Below are 15,479 nucleotides of genomic sequence, written 5' to 3'. Positions count from 1 at the left end.
AATGGCTTTGGCTGCAAAAAAACTTCTTCCAAGTGCAATAAAATGCCAGAGCACAACAAAAACAAAAAAACACCACAACACAGCACAGCACCTCCCCAATGCTTTCACAATCCTTGGACTGTGAATCAAGAGGAGCCTGCCAAGAAGGGCAGAGTGGCTGCAGTTGTGTTGGCAGGGAAGAAATGATCCTCTGAATCCAGTCCTGCTTTTGATCTTGTCCCAAACAGTAAAAGATACGCAATAAAGAAGAAGGCGTGAACAGGGAGGAGCATCACATTGGCTGGAACACCTTCCTAGATCAGCTATGTGGTGCCATCCCTCCATCTCGCTCCTTAGAATGGATCTCATTCATGGTTGAATTATCCCCTTTGCTCTTGGGCTCAGCTGAAGCAGAACCTAATTACTTGTAGCTGCCTGTAGCTCCCTTATAACCTTTGCATCCGTCCCTGTGCCTTCCTCTGCCCCTGTCCCACTCCCATCTCCAGGGGATAAAACCGTAAGACTCTCAGGTATTTGGTGCTTCTAACTCTCTGGTGGGAAGGTAAACGGCGTTTCCATGTGCTGCTCTGGTTCTGTCATGCTGGCCACATGACCTGGAAGCTGTACGCCGGCTCCCTCTGCCAATAAAGTGAGATGAGCGCTGCAACCCCAGAGTCGGTTATGACTGGACCTAATGGTCAGGGGCCCATTTACCTTTACCTAACTCTGTAAAACACCAAGTACAATGATGATGTTTTAGAAAACTTACAAACCGCATGCTCTAACAACAACAACCCCCTCAAAACCTCCAGTAATGATGTCCCCAAGAGGAAGGGACACAGGAGAGGCTGGGCAAAGAAGGGATTATTTACAATCAAGAAGCTAGCAGACAAGCTCTGGGATAGCCAGGTGGTTCCCAAAATGTCCTGGTATAAAGTATCCAGGAGCCTGCTTAATCCTTTCAGAAGGCTGTAATTCCATTAAACAGGTTGCAGGTCTTACAAACCATTGGGAGGTTTTGTTATAATCAACCAGTATATAAATGTTGTTAAATAAAGAGAAATAAAAACGAAATCCAGATCCCATAGCCCCCAGTGACTTTATTAAGTGTAAAACCATGTCCAGTTTGTAGACCTTCCTAAATACAGTGGTGCCTCGCAAGACGAAATTAATTCGTTCCGCGAGTTTTTTGTCTTGCGGGTTTTTTTTGTCTTGCAAAGCACGGTTTCGGAAAAGTTTTGGAAAAGCTTCAAAAATCACCAAAGTCGAGAGGGCCCGGCCGAGGGAGGCGGGCGGGACAGGACGGGACAGAGGAATAAAGAGTCTGCGGCGGCAGCCGGGACTGTCTCCACCACCAACATGGGGAAGGACTACTACAAAGCGCTGGGGATCCAGTCCGGAGCCAACGAAGATGAGATCAAGAAGGCCTATCGGAAGATGGCCTTGAAGTACCACCCGGACAAGAACAAGGACCCCAACATGGAGGAGAAGTTCAAGGAGATCGCGGAGGCCTACGATGTGCTGAGCGACCCCAAGAAGCAGGCCGTCTATGAGCAGTACGGGGAAGAAGGGCTCAAAACCGGCGGTGGCTCATTGGGCACCTCTGGGAACACCTTCCACTACACCTTCCATGGAGACCCCCACGCCACCTTTGCCTCCTTCTTTGGGGGCTCCAACCCCTTCGACATCTTCTTCACCAGCGGCACTCCCGGGTCTTCAACGGCTTTGACCACGACGACATGGACATCGACGACGATGACGGCGGTGACCCCTTCAGTGCCTTCGGCCGGTTCGGCTTCAACGGGCTCAACGGCGTCCACCGCCGCCACCCGGAGCCCATCCAAATGCGCCGGAAGGTGCAGGATCCTCCCGTGGTCCACGAGCTCAAGATGTTCCTGGAGGAGATCTACCACGGGGCCGCCAAGCGCATGAAGATCACCCGCCGCTGGCTGAACCCGGATGGCCAGACCATGCAGCCGGAGGACAAGATCCTGAACATCGTCATCAAGCGCGTCTGGAAGGAGGGCACCAAGATCACCTTCCCCAAGGAAGGGGACGCCACTCGCTCTTCCAGTGGGACAGGACAAACATCATCTACACGGCCATGATCAGTCTGAAAGAGGCCTTGTGCGGCTGCACCGTCAACATTCCCATCATGGACGGGCACGTCATCCCGCTGCCCTGCAACGACATCATCAAGCCGGGCACCGTGAAGAGACTGCGTGGCGAGGGGCTGCCCTTCCCCAAGGTGCCCACCCAGCGCGGGGACTTGATCGTAGAGTTCAAAGTCCGCTTCCCGGACAGAATAGCCTCCCAGACCCGGCAGATCCTCAAGCAGCACCTCCCCTGCTTTTAGGGCTCCCCCTCCGGGCTGGATGGCCCCCGGCCTCCCTGCCAGGCTGGCCACCTAGCCTTCCGAGCAGCAATACTTCATGCACGGGTGCTGTGGTCCACTTGACCTTCGCGATGCATGGGGAGGGGGAAGCGCCCCTGGCTGCCCACCCATGTCCTCCTTTTCCAAGAGACGCTCTGACCTGGCTTGTGTGCATGCTCCCTCTTTTGCCCCATGGCCCGGCTGGCACCCACCCACTCGCTCTCTCCCCCTCTCCCTCCCTCTTGAGCCTGGCACAAGCCTCGAGACCCCTCTCACCGCTCCTGGAGGGTTTCTACTGGGCAGTTTGACAAGCAGCCGGGACGTGGCTACCCCCAAGCTGCTCCGGTGTAAATAGGACCTGGACTTCTCTCCTGCTTCCTGTGGACGGTCTGAGGACCTCTCTAAGCGACTCTTTGCTCTGGCTGCCGCTGGACAATGTGCCAAGGAGCCATCTGATCCTGCCTTGCAGAAGCAGGGCCCATCCACACCTGGACTGGGCCCCCACGGTGCCATTCCTCCGTCGCTGTGTGCCTCCGCGGGGAACGGAGAAGGCCTGCTCCTGCCCTCTGCTCCCACACCACCTTTGCTTTGGAGCCCACGAGACGTCTGGGCTCTGTGGAGCCAGGCCAAGCTCACCTGCCTGGGTGGGTCTTCCAGCCGGTGTGCCAACTTGCCGCCTTTGCCACAGAGCTTGAGGCCTGCTTGGCTTGCCGGCTCCTGGTTTTTTGGGTTTTTTTACGCTTAATAGAAACTTTGCAAGGGTTGCTTTCTACTGTCCAGTGTGGTTCATCTGAGCGCTCCCTTTCTTTTGCGGGGGCCAGGGATGGGAGAAGCCGGCCTGAGAAGGGCGCAAGCTACTTAGGCCTCAAAGTTCAGAGCCAGGGTCCGAGGAGCGGTACGAGGGGGGTGTACGTGTGCGTGTCTAGGGGCACGGGGGTACCATTTTTCAGGGAGATCCGGAAGGGCCAGGCCAGTGTGGGGAAGAGGAGGAGAGTCGCCGGGAGACCTGCTTGTGTGGTGCTTTATTTTAGAGGCTGCATTTTAAAAACTTTTCAGAGGGACATTTTCAGAGAAGTGTTTCTTATCCTCTCCAGCTGAGACTTTGCTCGACCCGCAGGGACGTCTCTGGGAAGTGGGCTTGGCTTCCAAAGGGTTTTGATGCTGTTTTGCAAAAACACCCTTTCTCCTGCCCACCCCCCTATTAAAACCCCTCCCTGACAAAACGTGGTGCCAAAACCTTGGGATCCCTGACTTCCGTTTCGCCTGTCTGGAAGCTGCTTTCTCTGACTTGAAACGGGGGCGCCTGCCTGGGCTGCCCACAGCAGTGCCCCGGCGGGTAGGGGTGGCGGCGAGCAGAGTGACCGCCCGCTTCAGCCTGGCTTTTTCCCTGAGCTGACCCTCGACTTGCCCTGTGGTTGGGCAGAGAGTCTGGACGCAGTGCAGAGGCTGCTGCTGCTTCCTGTATAGCTGTACAGAACCTCACACTTTGTGTCCTTTTAATGTGCAATTTTTCTCTCCGAGGAGATTAAAACTGTTAACGCAGTGTTGAACTTACCAACCAGTTTGAATGGTTAAGACGATGCCTTTCTTTGCCCCCCCAACATGTGTGTGTGTTTTTTAAAACAAATACAAAAAAACTCAGGCTGCTGGTGGAGGTTGGCAGGGCCAGCGGGTGAGAGCGGGGCTGGGAGGAGTGCCTCTGGGGTTTTTCTCCGTTTCAGGGAGACCCAGAGTGGTTTATAGCGGTTTTTTGGTATTTCTTTATTCTTTTGTAATGTCCCGTATTAATATTTAAAGAAAAGAAAGTATTTAAAAAATAAAAATATAAAAAAATCACCAAAGTCTTCAAAAACCTCAAAAAAGGCTAACACACCGCGTTCTATGAGTTGCTCCTCGAAGTCAAGTCGCAACTGTATTAACGGTTTTCAGAAAAAGGAAACAAACTTGCAAAACGTTTCCGTCTTGCAAAGCAAGCCCATAGGGAAAATTGTCTTGCGAAGCAACTCAAAAAACCAAAAACCCTTTCGTCTTGGGAGTTTTCCGTCTTGCGAGGCATTCGTCTTGCGAGGTACCACTGTAGTGCACACAAGGGAATGGTGGAATGCGAATGATACTCCCTCCTTCTCAGTGTCTTCTGATCCAAGTTGTTTCTGTGTCCTTGTGTACACTGTCCTTCCTGTGGGTATTTTGTTTAGCTCTTTGAATTACCAAGGCTTCTTAGTACATAAACTTCATTCAGTGCAGCGGTCTAATCTTCCTTCCACAATGGAGGTCTGGTCGTGTTGGTGGTCTGTAAACCCTGCTGCAATAAGAATGATTTATCCTCTTATCAGTCACGAATGGTGTTTCAGATTTGCTGTGCCTTGTAACTTGATTAATTTCCCCATGTTTATTCCTGGTCCAGAGATACATTTCCAGATGCTTCCCTGCATTCCTACCTGGCTTTGCTCCAGTGCACAGGAATTTGTCTAAGTGAACTGTATTTTGTTTGTGGCCATCCAGGTGGGATGCAGATACAAACACCAGACACCTTTGTACACATCTTTCTGCTCCACAGATGATTGATTCATCGCTTTCTCCCTTATCGGCCTTTGTTTCTCATCCCGGAGGGGTCGTCTCGCACGGACCAACACCTCTGGTGTCATTATTTCCTACACATCAACTTCATTGACTTCCTATTATCTCTACCTGATCTGAACCTTTGTTCGATTCAAGAGGTAATTAAACTCAAAGCCAAAACAAATGTCAGGGTGATAGTGAGAGAGATAAGCTGTCTAAAAAAAGAGCCAGAGATGGGGGAAACATCTTTACACACATGTGAAATCCTTACTGGCCAAGCGCCAGTGGAAAGTTACCTTCAGAGTTTGGATATAATCAAAGAACTGACCGTGTATCAATAGCACCATGCACCTGCTGCCTATAAAGATCTCAACTCACTGAGCACACATGCACAGGAGCGAGGCAACAGACTCACATGATTAACCATGTGCTTAAAATATGTGTTTAAAAGCTCTACTGGAAAATACATAAATGAAACACCTGGTTTGATCGTCTGTCACATCCACATTGGAAGCGCTTGCCTCCCCTCAAAGAATTCTGGGAACTTACTGCCATGAAGCAATGCACAGGACTGCAGTCACACTGATCTTCATAAGTTGGTTATTGTGCTATGCATAGCTACTCTTTGGGTGGGTGGGGCTGTTGTTTAATTCAGAGCTTCCTGAATTTTGGGCTGTCCTTGGAAGCATAGTTATGGAGACTGTCATGATCCACACCTGCACTTCAAAATTTACCACTACACCACTAGCTTCCAGGAAGATCTACTGGTGTGATGCCATGCATAATAATCAGAGGTACAGATTGTGGAAACTTTCCATTGTGGGAGTGATTTGATCCCTTAACACTGTTCCATGCACAGCAGTATTAACAACTACTGTTCAAACCTACTCTAGTGATCTGCACCCAACAAGAGTTCACACTACCAGTGGTAATGCCATCAGTTTTATGATGATTTCTCGAATTGTTATATGGGTGAAGCCTCAGGGTGAAAGCAGGATTCCTGACTGGTATTTACTCACTGCTAAATGTGCGCCCATTGACTTTCTGCACCCATTGACTTTCTTCTTTGCTTCTTTCTAAAGTGGAATTGCCCATGTATTTAAGTGGAATTGTACAGCAATTAGCACAAGGTGAATTAGTCCATTCCTACCTGGCTGGCACTGATGTGATTCACTCCCAGTGCAAGTTAGCACATGATGGGGTGGGAATTTAGGCATCTGCCAAGATGCCGACTGGGTGCAACCTTTACAGATGGAATGAATTTATGCTCTGAGGAGCATCACACCTCTTCTGTAATTACCACCAGGCAGGAGCAAGAGGAAGGGTTGGGGGGGGGGAGAGAGGCAACAAATGTGGAAAGGACTGGCTCTGCAACAGAGGAATGGAATCAGAGGCCTGGGAAGCATTACAGCCTGTAAGGGATGCACATGTCACTGGTGCCACACTCCACCCTGGTTAATGTTTTATTCATGCAAATGCATCGCCCGCCCCCCCCCGGTATTTTTATCCTGTATACTGTAGTTGGCAGTTTACTGTAAATATCCATTTCTCTCACATGCTTCTTTACTGGTTTGGGAAACCTGGCTCCTTTCATTGTTGCTATGATGCCTTAACCTAAAAATTAAAATAACAAATATGCAATTCATAATTAGTTTCGCCCTCTTTTAGACCACCACCATACCAAGGGCTTGAGGTAGGTACGGTAATTAGCACCAGTTCAAAAGCACGTCAAAGTGCAAGTAAATAAATAGGTACCACTCCAGCGGGAAGGTAAATGGCGTTTCCGTGCGCTGCTCTGGTTCACCAGAAGCGGCTTAGTCATGCTGGCCACATGACCCAAAAGCTGTACGCCGGCTCCCTCGGCCAATAAAGCGAGATGAGCACCACAACCCCAGAGTCGGCCACGACTGGACCTAATGGTCAGGGGTCCCTTTACCTTTATGTTTGTGCTCTGCTCCATGGGGTCACGAAGAGTCGGACACAACTAACTAACAACAACAACAATGTGCCAAAATGGAATAACCGTGTGCTATAATCTTTTGCTTCACCCTGTGTTACAGTAGGCAGGCAAAACAGAATTGATTGCAATCTTAACTGAAATATGTATCTACTTGTACTCCCTCCCTGCCCGGTGGCATGAAAAGAAAGCAGGATCTCCAAAGCTAAGGAGATCTGTAAATTTACAGGGGTGTTGATTGCATTTGGACACTTGGATCTAAAGATTTACTGGCCATCTCTGGTGCTGCTGATAACTGCATGTTGTAAATAATCTTCTTGCCTATCAGCTGCCTTTACCTAACAATAACATGTGTGCTACCTCCTCAAGTAGGCACATTCCACAGCACAAGGCCACCCTTGTGATTTACCGCCTGTTAAAGAACTCACACGGTGCTCAAGAAGATGCTGTGAAGCTCTCCAACCAGTTCCAGCATCTGTGTGCACATCTGCTTTTGTTTGTTTCTTTGTGCATCACATTTCAGAAATCTTCTGCACTGGTTACAACATCTATTACAACAGGGGAGGTGAACCTGTGGCCTTAGAGATGTTGTTAGATTCGTATCAGCCCCAGCCAGCATGGCCAATAGTCAGGGAGGGAGGAAGATGCAATCCAGCAATATCTGGAGGGCTGCAGGTTCCCCACTCCTGTCTTGCAAGATGGTCCAGCCAAAAACAAATAATGGAGAGGACTAAATCCATGGGTTGCACTCAACTAAACCCTATTCAGAGCAGACCCATTAAAATCAATGAACATATGCATTCACTTCAATGGGTCTACTCTGTGTAGGGCTAGTGTTGTATATGGCGTGATTTATGGCTGAATATGTTTTAATGACAATATCTATTATTTCGTCTAGGTCACATCCAAACCATTAATTTAAAGTACATGGCTTCCTCCAAAAAATCATGTGAACAGTTCCCAAGATTCTTTGGGGGAAGGCATGTGCTTTAAATGTGTGATGAGGGTGTGATTATAGCCAAAATGCTACCAGATTGCCAAAGGGGTGAAGTGTAGCTGTTTCAATTCGCATATTGATCCAGGAAGTTATGTATAATAATAGGTAGCTACAAACCTGAACAAATTTCTCCCTCATACCTACTTCAGATTCATCCAGGCCCTGCAAAAAATGAGTGCTTCTTCTTGGGATTCTAAAGTGATCTCTTGGTTAAATCATCATCTGCTCCTCAAAGCTAGCTCCTCTAAACTCCCTTCAAAACTTTGCCCAAGAAATAACCTGGAGCCTTCTCTCCCTCACTTAACATCTTTAAGAGAATTAGACGTGTACTATACTATCCTAACAGGCATAGCTGGGGGAAAGAGGTGGCAACCATGTTAGTGAGAAATAAAGCTGAGCTGACATTTCTCATAAAACAATTATCTGAGAAATTCCCAGGGAATATTCTTATTTGGAAGGATGGGGCCTCCCAAAACTACTAGAGACTTTTCATTGAGAATACAGGGCTAAATGCCTTCCATTTCATCATGTGCAAATAGGGTGGAGAATTTGGGGAGGCCGTTTTCAGTCAGCCCTAAGAGAAATCTCTTATTCTGATGGCGGCCTCAGCACTGATGCAGGACAAATATATTAGAGAGGTTAGTTTCACATGGAAATGTGTTAGCTAATGATTTGCCAACTGAGATGTCATGTGATGAAGAAAGGCAATCACCTCATTCCACATTTGAGTTGCAAGAGTCTGGCTGTACGGCTTGGTTGTATATACCCTGGCTGCATGGTTGACCTGCAGCTATAATATTATGCCTAATCACGTCATCAGCTACTGGGATGTTCCTGGGTGTGTTTAAAAAGGTGGCCTTATTTTCCATGGGAGGAGCCTCCAAGTTTCGTGTCAGAGGCAAACTGCAAGGTCAGCGGAGGGACACCAAGTAGGTAAGGTCAATCATTTGTTTTATTGGCTTGCATTGTATTTATTCACCTTTCTCTTTCTCACATAGTGGTTAGTCATAGTAATAAAAATAGTCCCAAAACTGTTAGCATAATTCAGAGGCAGGTGCTGGTTGGTCCAGCAATAAAAGTTAACTGCTGACAATAAAGGCATACTTGCCATAAAGCTACGAAAGAATAATAATAAATTACAGTGGTATCTCGGTTTATGACCATTCTTAAACTGAAACCATTCTTAAACCGAGGCACGCTTTCCCTAATGAGGCCTCCCACTGCCAGTGCCCTTCCACCATTTGGATTCTGTTCTTCGACCAAGGTAAAGTTCGCAAACTGGGACACTACTTCTGGTTTTGCAGAGTAAACTGAATAGTTCGTAAACAGGACTGTTCTTAAGCTGAGGTCCACTGTATTACAGTTAACTGCTGACAATAAAGGCATACTTGCCATAAAGCTACGAAAGAATAATAATAAATTACAATGGTATCTCGGTTTATGACCATTCTTAAACTGAAACCATTCTTAAACCGAGGCACGCTTTCCCTAATGAGGCCTCCCACTGCCAGTGCCCTTCCACCATTTGGATTCTGTTCTTCGACCAAGGTAAAGTTCGCAAACTGGGACACTACTTCTGGTTTTGCAGAGTAAACTGAATAGTTCGTAAACAGGACTGTTCTTAAGCTGAGGTCCACTGTATTACAGTGGTACCTCGGGTTACAGATGCTTCAGGTTACAGACGCTTCAGGTTACAGACTCTGCTAACCCAGAAATAGTACCTCGGGTTAAGAACTTTGCTTCAGGATGAGATCATAAATCGCGCAGCGGCAGCGGAAGGCCCCATTAACTAAAGTGGTGCTTCAGGTTAAGAACAGTTTCAGGTTAAGAACGGACCTCCAGAACGAATTAAGTTCTTAATCCGAGGTACCACTGTATTTATTTTATCTTATTACTTAACCCATCTGACTGGGTTTCTCCTGCCACTCTGGACAGCTTCCAAAACACAGCAAAACATCAAACATTTAAACTTCCCAAAGAAGGGCTGTGTTCAGATGTCTTTGGAAGGTTGTGTAGTTGTATATCTGTTTGACATCTGATGGAAGGGCGTTCCACAGGGTGGGCACCACTGCTGAGAAGGCTCTCTGCCTGGTTCCCTGTAACTTCATTTCTCATAGTGAGGGAACTGCCAGAAGGCCCTCAGAGCTGGACCTCAGTGTCCGGGCTGAACGATGGAGGTGGAGAGGTATGCTGGGCCGAGGCCATTTAGGGCTTTAAAGGTCAGCACCAACACTTTGAATTGTGCTCGGAAACATACTGGGCAAGAGGTTCTCAGTAGCTGCCCCAGCATGAGTGCACATAACTTCTTCTCCTCGCCACCACTGTTGCTGTCTCTATGCTTCTCATCTCCCCCTGGGGCCAGTCTACACTACCTTCCAGAAAGAGAGGGCAATCAGGCTGCTGATTTCTCTTTGCTCATTCACTCGGAGAGGACAACTGAATAGGCAACAATAGCAAGAACAGGAAGTTGCAGAGCTAGGAGGCTCTGGGAATTGGCAATGGGTCCCTGACTGGGTCAAGGGCCTTGGCAGGAGCTTGGCAATGCCATCTCCTGGTGCTGGAGTTCCCACAGGAACTCGTTTCCAGAGGAGGCAGTGATGACCACCAACCCAGAAGGCTTTAAAAGATTAGACAAATCCATGGAAGAGAAGATGGCTACAAACCTTGATGGCTGTGCTCTGCCTCCACTGCTGGAAGCAGCAATTCTTCTGGAGAAAAGTTGCTGGAAACTGGAGGGCAGAGTGCTCTTCTGCTCAAATCCTTATTGTGGGTTTCCCACGGACCACTGTGAGAACAGGATGCTGGACTAAGGGGCATTGGCCTGATCCAGCAGACTATTCTTACATCTTTATGGCTCTGTGTTTGAGTTACTAATGGAAGCTCAAACAACAGTTTGAAAAATTTGCAACCTTCTTAGTGCCTAAGGGACCGCAGTTTTGGCAACTTTGTATAGTACATGTTGGGGGTCTATATCCAGTGCTTTTTTCTGGGGGGAAGCAGGGGTACGCATATCCCTAAACATTTTGTGAAACTTTGTGCTTTTGTCCATTTGCTGTATTTATTTTTCCTGATTTGAACTATAAAATGGCATTTTCTTGAGTCAAAATGAGAGTACCCCTAAACATATATTTTTTATAGAAAAAAGCACTGTGTATATCAATTGATTTGTTAAACCACTTTCTTGTATCCTTCAGGAAGTAGAAATAAATAGAAATAAAAAAATACTTCTCAAATTATGAAGCAAACAGAGGTAAAATCAGGTGAGCTTGTCACATGCCACAGTCAGATTGCCCTGTTAACAAGGCTTCTTGAGTTGGATCAAGGATTGCCTTAATGTCCTATGTTGCTCTGTGGACTCATGTACCCCAAAAATGCTGCATATCCAAAAGCAACCACTATATATTTTAAAAAGCAAAATGAAGATGATTCGGGAAATGAGCTCAAGTGGGAAGGGAGTGAAGAGGTGAAAAGATCTTCCACTTTGATGGACAGGTGTAGCTTTTAATCACAATGAATGGTTTCCCCAGAGCAATCCAATCACAAGGATTTGGGGAAGGGATGTTGAAGTAAGTATTTAAGTGTTCGTTTTTCATGTGGAGCTATGCTGCCTTCCCCATGAAACAGAAACACTTATTAATATTTACTTCAGCATCCCCTCCCTGCAATATTGTTCAACCACTACCACCACCTCCTCTTCCCACTATTCAAGTCAATGGAAAGATCTCTCTCTCTCTCAGGAGCTTATGGTAACAATATCCTTGTTCAGAATGACATGCACCCCATCCAAGTCTTTCCTGGGGATATGTTGACCAAACAATGCTTTCTTATTGCATCAATGAACACGTTAACCAATAGCACTTGGGTACAAGAGATAAGGTAAAACACAAATAGATTGATATGAAACGGAACAATATTTTAATGGTTTTGGAAAGATATAGTAAGACGCCTTTCTCCCCCTCCCTTTATCTAAATATTGAATTAGTGCTGCACTGATGTTTAGTTTTGGGGTTTGTTTTCTCAAAATTGGCTTTCCTGTTGCTGTCTGTCTTGCTGAATAGCAGTTATTGTGGAAATTTGAAAAAAAAATATGTGAAGGCTCTTGCAATCATTATCTTTGTTTTTGAAAGGCTTGAAAGGACACAAAACAAGTTTGCTTTAAAGGCAGAGGCCTGCATGTGCCATAGCAAGCAGTTTTTATCCAGAGTCTGTACAATAAGTATCCACTCCATGGTTTGTGCAGCTGCTTCAGATACGCTCTCTTCCACCATCAGCACCACCATGTAACAGAGCACACATCACCGCTTGAAGTCAGGGATCTGCCAGAAAAATCAAGGTGCTGCATTATTTGCACACATGTTCATGTTAGGTATTTCCTCCTTGTGAATTCCAGTGCAAACCGACTCAATTTGCTAATGTACTCATGTGAACACAATGAGCCAGCCTTCAGCATCCTCAGCTCCAAAAATTATTCCAAAATATATTTTAAATGCATATTTTAGGATAAAATACATTAAATATATATATATATATACTTTGAGATAAAATCATGTTATCAATTTTGTGCTGAGGGGCAGTCTCCCCATATTCCTAAATTTAGTAAAGAGTAGAATTTAGCTAACATTTGGAGTATGAAGGGAAGATGGCAGGTCAGTGAAAAATACAGGCTGAACCTGGTGCTGTGGTCTAAACCACTGAGCCTCTTGGGCTTGCTGATCAGAAGGTTGGCGGTTTGAATCCCTGCGATGGAGTGAGCTCCTGTTGTTCTGTGCCAGCTTCTGCCAACCTAGCAGTTCGAAAGCACATCAGTGCAAGTAGATAAATAGGTACCACTGTGGCAGGAAGGCAAATAGCGTTTCTGTGCGCTCTGGTTTCTGTCATGCTGTTCCGTTGCACCAGAAGTGGTTTAGTCCTGCTGGCCACATTACCCAGAAAGCTGTCTGTGGACAAATGCCAGCTCCCTCAGCCAGAAAGGGAGATGAGTGCCGCAACCCCATAGTCACCTTTGACTGGACTTAACCATCCAGAAGTCCTTTACCTTTACCTTTTACCTTGCAGGCTGAACCAGTTCTCCTGTTCAGGAGATCGTTGACAGTGGCACCATTAAGAACACAAAGAAAGCCAAGTACTGGGCTATTAAGAACAATTGACCATGCTGAAGCTCCCCTTGGCTGGAAAGTGGACAGAAATAACAGAAATGAGAGGGGCAGGTTGCCTGGGGAAACACCACAGGAAAAAATGTGCCCTTTTAAAAGAGAGGTTTTGGAGCAGGGGCTTTTGGGAAGAAGGAGGAAGGGGTCAGGACTCTATATGGCGCTGGCTGCACACAAAGACCAGAGAGCCCAGCTTGCTGCTGCTTTGCACCCAAACTTGTTGAAGCTCTGAGACAAGCAACAAGAGGCACTCGTGGTGTGTAACATTCTGCACACCATCAAAACTCAGGTTGTAAATATGTAAGAAATAAACCATATTTCATAAAGACATGGCAGTCTCTGCTGTGCCTCATTCCCCTGGAATCTGGCTACTGCTTGGCAGACATTCGGGTGGCCTGTAACAAATATGTTTAGAAAAAATACGTTATCAAGCAGTATATAAATGTTATGAAATTAATACATATTTTGTGAGAAAATACAGTCAAAGTGATTATCTATATCTATCTCTATCTATCTATCTATCTATCTATCTATAGATCAACTGGCATCTAAATACAATTTTTATGCAGACTAAAAATTATGCAGACATGAATTAATGTGGAAATGGGACAGAATGGAGGGATGAACAAAGGGATGTGGAACTGACACAAACCTAAGTCCACGTGTACAATTTCTCAAAAGGCTCACATAGATTCTGTACTTGTGATGCTGGACTTTGCACAGATGAGCATTGGGCTGTTGCACTCTATCTCCAATGGATGAATAACAAACTAATTTAATATTCTGATGGATTCAATGTCCTTTCTTCTCTTGGCAAATTGCTGGAATGTTATCATCATCATGAGATGATGCAGGTGCAACTATAGATTTAAATGTAAAGCTGTTTATTTACAAGCCTACGGGTAGGTAGCATTTGGACTAACTTCAAGGCAGAATCACTGAACGCTCCACTCCCCAGCAACTACTCTTGCAGCACTCAAGAATGCAAGCTGGTCCACAAATTTCTCAAAATCCATGCTTTCATCCTTGTAGTTGATTTCCAGGAACTCTTGTTCCTCCTATGTTAGTTGACCAAGCACACAGTTTTTGGAGCATTTCTCAGCTTGGTGCAATTGTTCTTTTGTTAAGTTGAATTTGCTGTTTTGTTCAGGGGCTGACTAGCTAAACCAAGGTATATTTAAAGCAGAATTATACAACTTTAAATGGCCATAGCTTCCCATAAAGCATCATTGGAATAGTAGTCTATCAAGGGTTTTAAGAATTGCTAGGAGACCACTATTCCCCTCAAAGAGCTACAATTTCCAGAGTGGTTAAACAATCAATTCCTTTTCCCAGGGAACTCTGGGAACTTAGTGAAGCCTTAGTTAGCGGCTGATGGTTTAATCTGGGGAGAATATATGAGTCCCTCTAATAGTGAACTCAGAAGGTGAGTGATAACAGAAATGGAGCCAAAACAGGTCAACTGCGAAACAAGAGGAAAGTGTCAGCATGTTCAGGGAACCCAGGGGTTTGTTCAAAAAACTTGTTTACAAATCTAAGGAAGTACCCCCTCCCCCCAAAAAACCAGCCCTATGAGGACTCCATATAGTTTTACTATCCTGGAAGAAGATATGGCTGCCTAATACCATGAATAGGAGCAGTAGTCAAGCTTTAATAGACTAGCAGGCACATCTGAAATTTTGAGAAAGTACTATGAGCATCAGTCACAAAATGGCAGCTGTGGTGTAACACAAAATGGTGGCTGTGGGGGAATGGCATAACACAAAATGACTGTTGCATCTAAAAGAACAGAAAAAAGATAAGGGCACAAAAATGTACAGACATGTCCCACCTAAGTCCCAGCCATCAATGGGGAAAAGACCATCTACAACATCTAATACCACATTCTCTCACAGAGTTTTCCTCACTTCAGAATGGAAGGGAGGATAGATTTTCAGTCTTAGCACCCCATGGAAAGCATGCATGTTTAAAAGGGCACATCAGTGTAGGAGATGACAAGCCAATGAAAATAAGAACTGAGCAGGAAAAACAAACAATACACAGTGGATTTTTGGGAGATATTTATGTTTGTGGGCGCCATAAGAAGTATTGGTCAACATACCAGAACCTGTGGGCACTGGGTTGGAGGCTCTGGTCTTGGGTGGGGGTGGGGCATAGTGTGCAACATTTTGTTGCTGCGGATCACACTTTGTCTAGTAGAATTATAGGGTAGAAAGGTATCTAGCTATGCTGCCACACTAATATGATATTAATTAATGTTGGAAATCAATAGAATGCTTACATTATTATTTCCTGCAGTGGAAAATTAGGTTTTCTGGTCAAGGCAAAGTTCCTTAAAAGAAACACCCCTTTCCATATTGCAACAAAAACTCTGGGCAAACTTCATTTCCCCCACTATTTGCTTTCAAACTACCACAAAAATTACCAACCTACCACCTGCCCACAATTGCCAGTATAATTAGC

General features: G+C 45.9%; 1 long non-coding RNA gene and 1 pseudogene across 2 annotated transcripts; both read left to right on the top strand.

Moving 5' to 3' along the window:
* The first annotated feature begins 1,253 nt into the window (after positions 1-1,253).
* On the top strand, positions 1,254-3,117 carry LOC309529183 (dnaJ homolog subfamily B member 5 pseudogene; annotated as a pseudogene). The gene has a single exon. The product of its transcript is annotated as a dnaJ homolog subfamily B member 5 pseudogene (transcript).
* A 5,483-nt stretch (positions 3,118-8,600) lies between these two features.
* LOC309528665 lies at positions 8,601-13,346 on the top strand. Its single transcript, XR_014217872.1, has 2 exons — positions 8,601-8,799; positions 12,922-13,346. It is a non-coding gene; the product is annotated as an uncharacterized lncRNA (long non-coding RNA).
* Positions 13,347-15,479: the final 2,133 nt, after the last annotated feature.

This window comes from Podarcis vaucheri, assembly GCF_965113315.1.
Source record: "Podarcis vaucheri genome assembly, chromosome: 3".
In the NCBI taxonomy this organism is placed as follows: Eukaryota; Metazoa; Chordata; class Lepidosauria; order Squamata; family Lacertidae; genus Podarcis; species Podarcis vaucheri.
Note: the sequence above shows the minus strand (reverse complement) of the source record. Positions and strands in the feature narration are given on the sequence as shown.